Source organism: Furipterus horrens, unplaced genomic scaffold, assembly GCF_987537825.1.
Source record: "Furipterus horrens unplaced genomic scaffold, mFurHor1.1.pri manual_scaffold_3, whole genome shotgun sequence".
In the NCBI taxonomy this organism is placed as follows: Eukaryota; Metazoa; Chordata; class Mammalia; order Chiroptera; family Furipteridae; genus Furipterus; species Furipterus horrens.
This window is the reverse complement of record NW_028327173.1, coordinates 125,087,755-125,099,030: the sequence shown is the minus strand read 5'-3', so window position 1 is coordinate 125,099,030 and position 11,276 is coordinate 125,087,755. Positions and strand designations below refer to the sequence as shown.

General features: G+C 39.6%; 1 pseudogene; it reads right to left on the bottom strand.

Annotated features, from left to right (window-relative positions):
* Positions 1-2,962: 2,962 nt before the first annotated feature.
* On the bottom strand, positions 2,963-4,311 carry LOC150015879 (protein EURL homolog; annotated as a pseudogene).
* Between the last annotated feature and the right edge of the window lie 6,965 nt (positions 4,312-11,276).

The window sequence follows — 11,276 nt, the reverse complement described above, 5'->3', positions numbered from 1 at the left end:
CTAAGTGGGTACTGAACCCACAACCCAGTTGTGTGCCCTGACCAGGAATTGAATCAGTGACCTTTCAGTTTGCAAGATGACACCCAACCAACTGAACCACACCAGCTGGGACACATACTATCCAATTTTATGTGTGGTTTGGCCTCCCATAGATTATAAGTGTATCAGAAACACTGAGAGGAATTACAGGGCATCTTCCCAGTCAAATAATAAGGGCCATTTCTTGAGACCTGGGTCAGTTGTCTGTTTATCCCTTCTCTTGCATTGTCCATTGAAGTGGTCTAGTTTCTAAATTCTACTTCATATAATCCCAAAAGATTTCTATTTCCTATCACAAGTGCTATGGAAAAAAAAGTGCAATGAAGCATGATAAAATTTTCTAGATTTTCCTCTATTGTACTGTTTTAGAAGTAAACATACAAATTCTTTTTTTATATTTATGTTTTAAAAATTGTTTGTTAAAATTTTTTTTTTTTTTGGCACACAAGATCTGTCCAGAAAAAGTCCAGCCATTGTTAATATAATGAGAATGGTTTGCATGACATCTATGTAACCTGGCAGCCAAGGAGAGTGGACAGGAATGGACAAGTGTGAACAATGACAACTTCACTCTGCTAGTCAGTGTGGGTGGTAGGCACCATTGAGTGAGCATGTGTACTGTGTGGCCATCACATTCAAAATGACTGAGTGGGTAGAGCAATGAAACTGCATCAAATTTTGCGTTAGGCTTGAACATTCGTCTGTGGAAACTATTGGGATGATTCAGAAGGCTGTAGCTATGGGCAACTGGTGATTGGCAGCTTCATCATGACAGCATACCTGCTCATGCATCACATCTTGTGCAGTTTTTTTGTGAAACATCAAATCACACAGGTGACTGAGCCCCTCTATAGCCCAGATTTGGCACCCTGTGACCTCTGACTTTTTCCAAAACTAAAATCACTTTTGAAAGGGAAGAGATTTCAGACCATGGATGAGATTCAGGAAAATACAACAGGGCAGCTGATGGCAATTGGGAGAACTATGTGAGGTCCCAACGTGCCTACTTAGATGGGACTGAGGCATCATTGTCCTGTGTACAGTGTTTTTTGTATCTTGTGTCTTCTTCAGTAAATGTCTCCATTTTTCATATTACATGGCTGGATTTCTTCTGGACAGACCTCATATGTGCAGCCCAAGTGAGTACCTTTCTTTTTGTTTGAAACTGTTAGCGACTTTACAGAACCAAACATGAAGCAATAACACCAACAAACTACATTTCTTTCTTTTTTTAAAACTACATTTCTTTCCCCAAAACATTTTAAGGAAAGTAGAGTGACAAAAAAAAATTTAAAAGTGGTAGTAGTTGCACTTAATCTTCATTGAGATATAATTGAATATTGTCTGTCTTCCCAGTCAAATGAGATTTGTTTAAATCTCAGAGAAAACCCCACATTCCCCACATTATTACCAATTTCATTGTTCTTCCTACCTAACATAGCAAAAGGATCCAAGATATATCCCTTGAGAACCAATGTGTGACTCTTCAGTCAGATAGGATAGTTTTTCATTTGAGCTCTATTGCTTACTAACTGACCATCCTTGGGCAATTGACTTGATTTTTAGGAACCTCAGCCTTTTATCCTGTAAAATGTAGATTACAAAACTTAGGGTTATTAAAATCATTAAGTGAGCTAGTGCAGGTAAAGGCCCTCATCTAGAGCCTGGAACAAAGTTGACCCTCACCAAATATTAGTTTACTCTCTCTCTCCCTTTCTTCTTACAGTATCATATGTTACTTTGGCCCATATGAAGACACTTAATTGCTTGCTAAATGAATGTATGAAGATTTTCTTCACTCCTGGGTAGAAAATTGTCCCCTGTTTCTTCCTTTTTTAACTGATGACTTAGGTGCAACACAATATGTTTGATAATTTCTACTAAATCTTTACTTTTTTTTTAGAAAAAAGTATTTTATTTTCTTGCGTATTTACTTTAAAAAGTTATTTTAAATCCTCTTTCATAAGAGTTATTAGAAATCAAACAATTCAACTAGATAGATTTCTACTCCAAAATGCACTTGCCTTTGAAAAACAAGATAGTAGTTGTGAAAACAGTGTATAAAGAGAATAAAATGCAATGATCTGAAAAATGGGTAATATATTCATATATGAAAGTATAAATATAAGAACCATTCAAAAAAACATTTACAAAGAGAATGGAAAAGTAGTTAATACAGCATTTTATATGTAAAATTTTTATTAAAATATTGCTCATGATAAATAAGATGCGAGATTATGAATTTCATTTCCCTCTTAAAATTTCTCTTTAGTATTTCAGACTAATCTAAGACATTTGTTAACCTGCTATTGTTTTGAAAGGTGAATTACATTAGACTATGTTTAATAAAATCACACTCTAACAGTATATTTAAATAGTTACATGTGGTAAAAGTTAGAGAGGGCCACTTAGTAATTACGGGAAAAAAGATTCCCAAAATAAACCAAAATGATTAACCCTAGAAGACGAGAATGCAATGATTTGCTTTATTTGACAAAGATGTTAAATACTACCTTTAAGTTTTGCAATATTTTAAAAAGATTTTATTTTATTTTTAGAGAGAGGGGAAGGGAGGGAGAAAGTGAGGGAGAAGGAGAGGGAGAGAAACATCAATGTGCGAAGGAAATATCGAATGGTCGCCTTTCATACGTCCCTAACTGGGGACCTGTGCCACAACCGAGGCATGTGCCCTGACCAAGAATCAAACCAAGGACCTTTTAGTTTGCAGGCCGGTGCTCAATCCACCAAGCCACACCAGCCAGGGCAAGCTTTGCAAGTTTAATGACCATAAAAAAATGGACCATAACTTTGCAGATTTAATGACCATAAAAAAACGGACCATAACTTTTTTCAACTTCTTCAAAGTTTGCATGCCTGGCAGACCAGTAAGTGGTAGGGCGTAGGAAGTAAGTGTAGGTTTAGTTCAGTTGTCTGTGGGCAGGTGTGACTTCATTGCTGTTTGCCCCACTTGCAGACATTGTAACTTGGAATAGTTCTTGAGAAGCTGTTTGACAGCAACATGGTGGACATTGAACTCTGAGGCCAAAGAATTTTTTTCTTGCACTTGGTGTGTTAACTCCTCAGAAATTACTTGTATCTGCTGTTGGAGCTTTGCATCCAGTTGCTTTACCTCCCCAAAAGTCATCTAATTCAATTCCCCTCACTGTAATGTAGATGCTGGGTTTGGACATTAGCCTGTGGGTTAGAGATTGTCTCTTTGTTCTATGCCTGGTTGTGACTATGAGGCCACAATACACTATTGTGGCATAAAGTAAGTGGCACCTGAATCTTGTAGCATAGCAAGCCCAAAGTCTGTTTTTTCCCTCTGCTCCAATATTTTTAAAAAATCCTCATGTGAGAGCCTTTTTTCATTGCTTTAAGAGAGAGAGGAAGGGAGGGGGTGGAGAGAGAGAGAGAGAGAGAGAGAGAGAGAGAGAGAGAGAGAGAGAGAGAGAGAGAGAGAGATGAGAGAGGTGAGAGAGAACCATTGATTGTCTGCTTTCTCTTATGTGTCCTGACTTGGGATCCAACCTACAACCCGGATATGTTCCTTGACTGGGAATTGGGTCGAACCAGTGACCCTTTGGTCCACAGGATGATGCTCCAAAAAACTGAGCTCCAATATTCTTTGTGTAGAATCCGAGAGGCCACCTGTACTTCCATCCATCCACTTTGCAGAATACTTTGGTACTTGGGAGTCAAATTGTGGGGATAACTTTTCATCTGGCTTATGTCTGAAATTAAACAGGTGACGCTGGGGATTTTAAGAACAGAGCTTGGCCTGGGCTTGGTAGTTCCGTTGGTTAGAGCATCCTCCCAATATGCCAAGGTTGCAGGTTCAATCCCTGGTCAGGGCACATACAAGAATCAACCAATGAATACATCAATAATTGGAATAAAAAGTAGATATTTCTCTCTCTCAAATAAATAAATAAAGAACATTCAGAATCTGAATTCACATCCTTATTTTGTGAATACTGTACAATCCAATTTACCTTCTTACTCAAAATGGTTTTAACATCTTCGTAGTAAGTGCTTTTTGAAAGCCAAGATCAAGGACAAGTCTAGTTTGCAGTCAAATGGTATTTTTAAAAGTAGTCCTTATGGCCTCTTAACCATGTGGTATACAAGAGATTAGATTTTGGTACTCCTTCAATATTTAGCTCAAAACAAATGTAGCAGAAGGAGAGTATTTTTTGGTCCTTGTTTATAAATGCTGCAAATGTCATCATTCAAGTCAGTGTTTACACACTGCTCCTCTTCATCCATTGTGCCCTGTCCAGCTCAGGGCCCAGCTGCAGCTGTTCTGTGCATCCTGGCCTCCTACACTTTGTCTTTATTTCAAATAAGTACCAGTTGTACATTATTGTACACCCCTGAGAGATTTGGAAGCCATATTATGAAAAATGACAGAGTAGAACAGACCCAACGTTTATAGTTACAGTAAATGAATCAAAGGAAGAAGATAAGGTTGTAAAAGCATCATTAAAGTATCCCTAAAAAGGCAGAAAAGTTCACACAGTTACAAAATTATGTAACCTTCAGACAGACATAAAATTATATTAAAATAGACTTCTGGCTATAAAGGAGTAAAGAGGTTGACAAATTCTTTCCCCCCAAACAACTATAAAACTGTACAAAATTTTCAGCCCTGGCCAGGTGGCTCACTTGGTCAGAGCATTGTCCTGCACACCAAAATTGTTGCGAGTTTGATTCCAGTCAGGTTACATACCTAAGTCACAGGTTCAATTCCCTTTCGGGGTGCATATGGGAGGCAACTGATCCATGTCTCTGTCTCTCTCTCCCTTTCCCTCCCTCTTTTTCTTTATCTCTCTCCTCCTTCCTCCCTCCCTCCTTCTCTCTCCCTCTCTCTAAAATGAATGAATAGATCCTCGGGTGAAGACTTAAAGAACAGACAAGGTAAAGTTAAAGGAGTTCATCATCACCAAGCCATTATTATGTGAAATGTTAGAGGGACTTACTTAAGGAAAAAAGGATCAAGACTGTGAACATTAAAATGACAACAAACTCATAACCATCAACAACAGAACCTAAAAACAAAAACAAAAACAAATTAAGCAAACAACCAGGACAGGAATAGAATGATAGATATGGAGATCATTTGGAGGGTTATCAGATGGGAGGGGGAAGGGGAAGAAACGGGGAAATGGTACAGGGATTAAGAAGCATAATTGGTAGGAACAAAATAGACAGGGGGACATTAACAATAATCTAGGAAAGGGTGAATCCAAAGAACTTCTATGCAAGACCCATGGACATGAACTAAGGGGGGTGGGATTGCTGGAGGGAGGAGGGTACTAGGCAGAGGGCAGCAAAAGGAAAAGAAATTGGGACTACTATAACAACATAATCAAGAAAATATACTTAAAAAACAAAAAGCTACATTTTCAAAATTAATCATTTCCTGCTGCTGGGAGTCAATAGGGCTCAGCGAACAGCACAGTAAAAACCGTATGTTCATTAACAATTGCTGAACAATAGCAGTCTTTACTTGAAGAATGAACATACTACCCTAAGGTGTCCCCACCCGCTATCTTAGCTTGTTGAGGCTGTTGTCCTTTCAGGCCAGTGCTGGCTGGGAAAACCAGTAGCTTTGCTGCTGCAGAAACCCTGGGCTCGGGGGCCTAGTGTGGGGCTGGGATCCCCCCCCCGCACCCCCCCTCCCCCCGTTCCTCAGGGAAGACCTCCACACATGAGATATCTGCCACACATGACTGTGGGACCAGCCTGGTTCACATCTTTGCTCCTCCTACCAGCCTCAATGTGGCTTCTTTATATTCTTAGTTGTTCGTTTTTGGGGTGTTGAGTTTTATAAGTTCTTTATAAATTTTAGATATTAATCCCTTATCAGATGTATCAGCTAATATGTTCTCCCATTCTGTGGATCGTCTTTTTATTTTGTTGATGTTTTTCTTTGCTGTACAAGACCTTTTTAGTTTGATGTAGTCCTATTTGTTTATTTTTTCTTTTTTCCTTGCCTGGGGAGATATATGTGATAAAATATTGCTGTGAGCAAGGCCCGAGATTTTGCCTCCAATGTTTTCTTCTAAAATTTTTATGGTTTTGGGTTTAACACTTAAGTCTTTAAGTGTTAAAAAACAATGAAAAATGCCCTCTGGTGGGGATTTAAAAAAAGTTCTTTAGAAAGAAGGAAAAATATGTAGGTCAAAAGTGCAGATTTACATAAGGAAAGGAAGAGCATTGGAGAAGGAATAAGTGAATGTAAAATAAAACCTTTTTTCTTAAAAATATTTGTACTCAGTTGTATATATAAAAAAGAATTCTATATCCACCAAAACTAATCTTAAAAAATAAAGGAGAGGATGCAGCAATTCTACTTTATGGGTTGGTAGGTCAGATAACACCCGGGCAGCTCAGGTTGCATGGAACCTTGACTGCAGAAAACAGATGGATCTTGGAGGATGGCAGTGGCTTATCATAAGTTTAACCAGTGGGTGACCTGAATTGTAGTTGCTGTTTCAGTTGTGGTTTCATTGCTTGAGCAAATGGACATATCTCCTTGATACCTGTTATGCAGCTACTGATCTGGCAAATTCTTTTTTTCTTAAAGTATATTTTATTGATTATGTTGTTAAAGCAGTCCCAATTTCTTTTCCCTTTGCTCCCCTCTTCCCAGTACTCCCCTTCAGCAGTCCCCCGCCTCCTTAGTTCATGTCCATGGGTCATGCATATACTTTCCTTGGCTTCACCCTTTCCTAGATTATTCTTAACTTCCCTCTATCTATTTTGTACCTACCAATTATGCTTCTTAGTTCCTGCACCATTTTTCCATTTCCTCCCTTCTTGCTCCCAACTGATAATCCTGCAAATGATCCCCATGCCTACGATTCTGTTCCTGTTCTGGTTGTTTGCTGAGTTTGTTTTTGTTTTTATGTTTTAGATTGAGTTGTTGATAGTTGTGAGTTTGTTGTCATTTTAATGTTCATAGTGTTGACCTTGTTTCTCTTAAATAAGTCCCTTTAACATTTTATATAATAATGGCTTGGTGAGGATGAACTCTTTTAGCTTTACCTTGTCTGGGAAGCACTTCCTCTGGCCTTCCATTCTAAATGACAGCTTTGCCTCATAGAGTAGTCTTGGTTGTAGGTCCTTGCTTTTCATCACATTGAATACTTCTTGCCAGTTCCTACTTACCTGCAAAGTTTCTTTTGAGAAATCAGCTGATAGTCTTATAGGCACCCCTTTGTAGGTAAATCTCAGCTTTCTCCTGCTGCTTTTAAGATTCTCTCTTTTATCTTGAAGCTTTGGCATTTTAATTATGATGTGTCTTGGTGTGGTCCTCTTTTGGTCTAGCTTGTTTGGGACTCTCTTTGCTTCCTGGACTTGTATGCCTATTTCCTTAGCCAAATTAGGGAAGTTTTCCTTCATTATTTTTCACATAAGCTTTCAATTTCTTGCTCTTCTTCTTCTGGCACCCCTATGATTGGGATGTTGGCACTTTTAAAGTTGTCCCAGAGGTTCCTAAGCCTCTCCTCAGTTTGTTCAGTTCTTGTTTTTTTCATTCTGTACTGCTTGACTGTTTCTTTCTTCCTTGTATTCCAAATCATTGACTTGAACCCTGGTTTCCTTCCTTTCACCATTGGTTTTGTGTGAATTTTCCTTCTTTTCATTTAGCACAGCCTTCACTTCTCCCCTTATGCATTTGCCATACTTAAGCATATCTTTCAAGCCTGTGAGCATCTTTATCGCCAGTGTTTTGTACTCTATGTCTGTTAGGTTGGCTATCTCCTCATTGCTTAGTTCTTCCACTGGAACCTTGATCTGTTCCCTCTTTTGGGCCATATTTCTCTGTCTCCTCGTCCTGACAGGCTCCCGTGTTTGTTTGCCTCTGTGTCTTAGGTAGAGCTGTCACACCTGTTATGTTGTAAGGGGCAGAGCCTTAGGTGTACGTCAGTACAGGGTGACCCATTTCACCATATTGTAGTCGTCTATGTGGGAGGGGTCTGAGAGGGAACGATGCCACTTGCTCAGCACTTGCCCCTTTTCCAGGCACTTCTCCCACTTCTGTATGGGACTGGCGCCTCTCTAGCTGTTGGCCTGGCCATGGTTCCCAGAGTGGGTGGTTCTACACATGTTCTAAGACCATGGGGGCTCTTTAAACAAGTGGACTCTGCTGAGAGACCGGCAGTTTCTTCCTCCATGCCAACCTCCATGGATTTTCAGAGTTAAAAGCAATGAGGCTTTATTTTCCTCAGTGCTGGGACCATGAGCTGCACAATCTGGTCTGGTTCTGGGAATGCTCCTCAGGTATCCCTCACAACTTTTTTTTTTTTTAAATATGCTTTATCGACTATGCTGTTAAAGTTGTCACAATTTATTTTCCCTTTGTTCCCCTTCATCCAGTGATCCCCCCTCCCTCCAGTTGTCCCCCCACCCCTTAGTCCATGCCCATTGGTTGTGCATATAGTTCTTCTCCACATCTTTCTATCTACTCCACTCACTTCTACTATCCTTAATTCCTGTACCATCTCCCTCCATTTCCCCCTCTCCACTGACCTCCCCCCATAATGTTCCCCATACCTATAATTCTTTTCCCACTTTCTTTGCCTACTTAGTTTGCCTTTGTTTTGATTCCCTAGCTTCTGTTATTTGTTGTGATACAGTTTTCATTTTCTTTTTTTACAACATATCCCAAATGAACCTCATAGTCTTCCCTTCTAAGATCAATTTTCTGTCTAGCTTTCCAACCATTTGTTTAATTCAATAATTTTTTTTTGTTTGGCCAGGCATTGTCCCAAGTTTGAAATTATAAAGACAAATATGCAGGTAAACTGTTCTCAGGGATCTTACAGCCAAATAGAAGGAGACATGTAAATACATATGACACAATGCAGCTTAATACGTTGTATGTTGTGATAGAAATATATGACTCTTCCAGTCCTTCAACACCTATATCAACCTTTCACCTAGTTTTGGTAATCCTTCCTTCAGGTGTTAGTTCTTCTTCACTAGAATGAAGCTTCACAAGAATAGAAACAGTGCTTGAACATAGTAGGTACTCAATAAATACTTATTAAAATAACTTGTTGTATGCCTGGAATGGTAATTAGAACACTGTAGGTACAGAATAAATGTTTGTTAAATGAATAAAATTGCATTCATTTTCATTCAGCTCTCATGGAAAGAAGTTATCATTACTTTTTATTCAGGCTATTGTAGAAAATCTATAATCCCCATTTCTTCTTTTTTCAGCCTCCAAGAATAAGACTACCAAATGCATTGCCCCTAAAGAACTAGCACCTAATACAAGGATGGACAAATTCTTTCTATAATCACATAGTAAATAAGTTTAGTTTTCTGGTCTATATTGTTTCTTCAGCTGCTACTCAACTTTGCTACTATAATGTAAAAATAACTATAGTCATTATGTAAACAAATGAGCAAGTGAGCCTGTGTTCTAATAAAACTACAAAAACAGGAAGTAGGTCTGATTTGATTGTAGTTTGCTGGCCTCTGATTTAATAGCTATCTGAAGTTCATAAAGCATTTCCATAATCTTATTTTATAAGAGTCATATGACAGCCTTATAGTGGTTTTGCCCATGTGTTCAAAAAATAGTAATTGATACAGTTTTCATTTTAATGTTCATAGTTTTGATCCTCTTTCTCCAGAACAAGTCCCTTTAACATTTCATATAACAGTGGTTTGAATCTGATGAACTTCAGTTTTACTTTGTCCTGGAAGCACTTTCTCTGCCCTTACTACTCTGAATGACAGCTTCACTGGATAGTGTAATCGTGGCTGTAAGTTTTTGCTTTTCATTGCTTTGAATATTTCTTGCCAGTTCCTTCTTGCCTGCAGAGTTTCTTTTGAGAAACCAGCTGATAGTCTTATAGGCACCCCTCTGTAATTAATCCTCTGCTTTTCTCTTGCTGCTTTTAAGATTCTCTCTTTATCCTTCATTTTTGACATTTTGATTATAATATGTCTTGGAGTGGTTCTCCCTGGGTCCAGTTTTTCTGGAACTCTCTGTGCTTCCTGGACCTGTAATTCTATTTCCTTCCCCAAGGTAGGGAAGTTCTGCTTTATTATTTCTTCACATAATTTTTCCATTTTTAGTTCTTCCTCACCTTCTGGCAGCCCTATGATTCAGATGTTGGCCTGCTTATAGCTGTCTGATAAGTTTCTGAGCCTCTCCTCATTTTCTTCACTTTTCCTTTCCTCTATTTATTCCTTCCCTATGTTCTGATTTGTTGATTTGATCCCTGGTTTTCTTTCCTTCACCACTAGTTTCGTATGTGTTTTTGTTCATTTCGGCAGTACTAGCCTTCATTTCTTTCCTGTCTTGTTTAAGATTTGCTGTCAGGTCTGTAAGCATTCATATAACCAAAGCTCTGAACTGTGCCTTAGAAAGATTTTCTACTTGCTGATCTGTTAGATCAGATATTTGCTGGCTGGTCAGCTGCATTACTGGGATCTCTATCATGATCTGTGCCATCCTGACCGTTTTGTGTTTACCTTTGCTACCTGGCCAGGGCTGTCACACCTCCTATGCTATAGGGGGCGGAGCCCCATGCACTCCTCACTACCAGGCGACACTTCTCACCATGCTGTGGCATTTTGTGTGGGGGCAGGGGTCCAAGATGGATTCTTGCCATTTACTTTCCACTGAGAGATGGAGAGCTTCTTTCTCTGTCCCCACCCTCTCCGGCCTTCACAGTTCGAAGCAATGGGGGTCTGCCTTCCCTGGCATTGGAATCATGAGCTGACGGGTTTGGTCTGCAGCCAGGGGTGCTCCCCAGGTGTTTCTCGCCTCTTTTTAACTACAGGTGTCTGTGCTTACCACTGTCCCGCTGCCGCTGCCAGCACAGCTTGACCTCTCTGCCCTGGCTTTGCCCCTCCTGCCTGTCCAGGTGAGCACCACTTCTTTATAACTTCATACGCTGGACTTCCATGTAGCTTTATTTTCTGGAACTTCTGGTTATTTCTGTTTTTTCAGTAGATGTATTCCTTCTTAGTTGTAGAGGGAGATGGAGCGTGTCAGTCTAGGCCTCCATCTTGGCTGGATGTTGTACCTCCCAACTTTTTAAAAATGTGTGACTGCACTTTCCACTGTCCTGCTTCTGCTGTAGCTGCTGCTGCCACCACCACACCACATCCTCTCTGCCCTAGCTCCACCCCTCCTACTTGTCTGGATGAGTATTTCTTCTTTATATCTTTGTTTGTTGGACTTCCATGCAGCTCAGTTTTCTGAA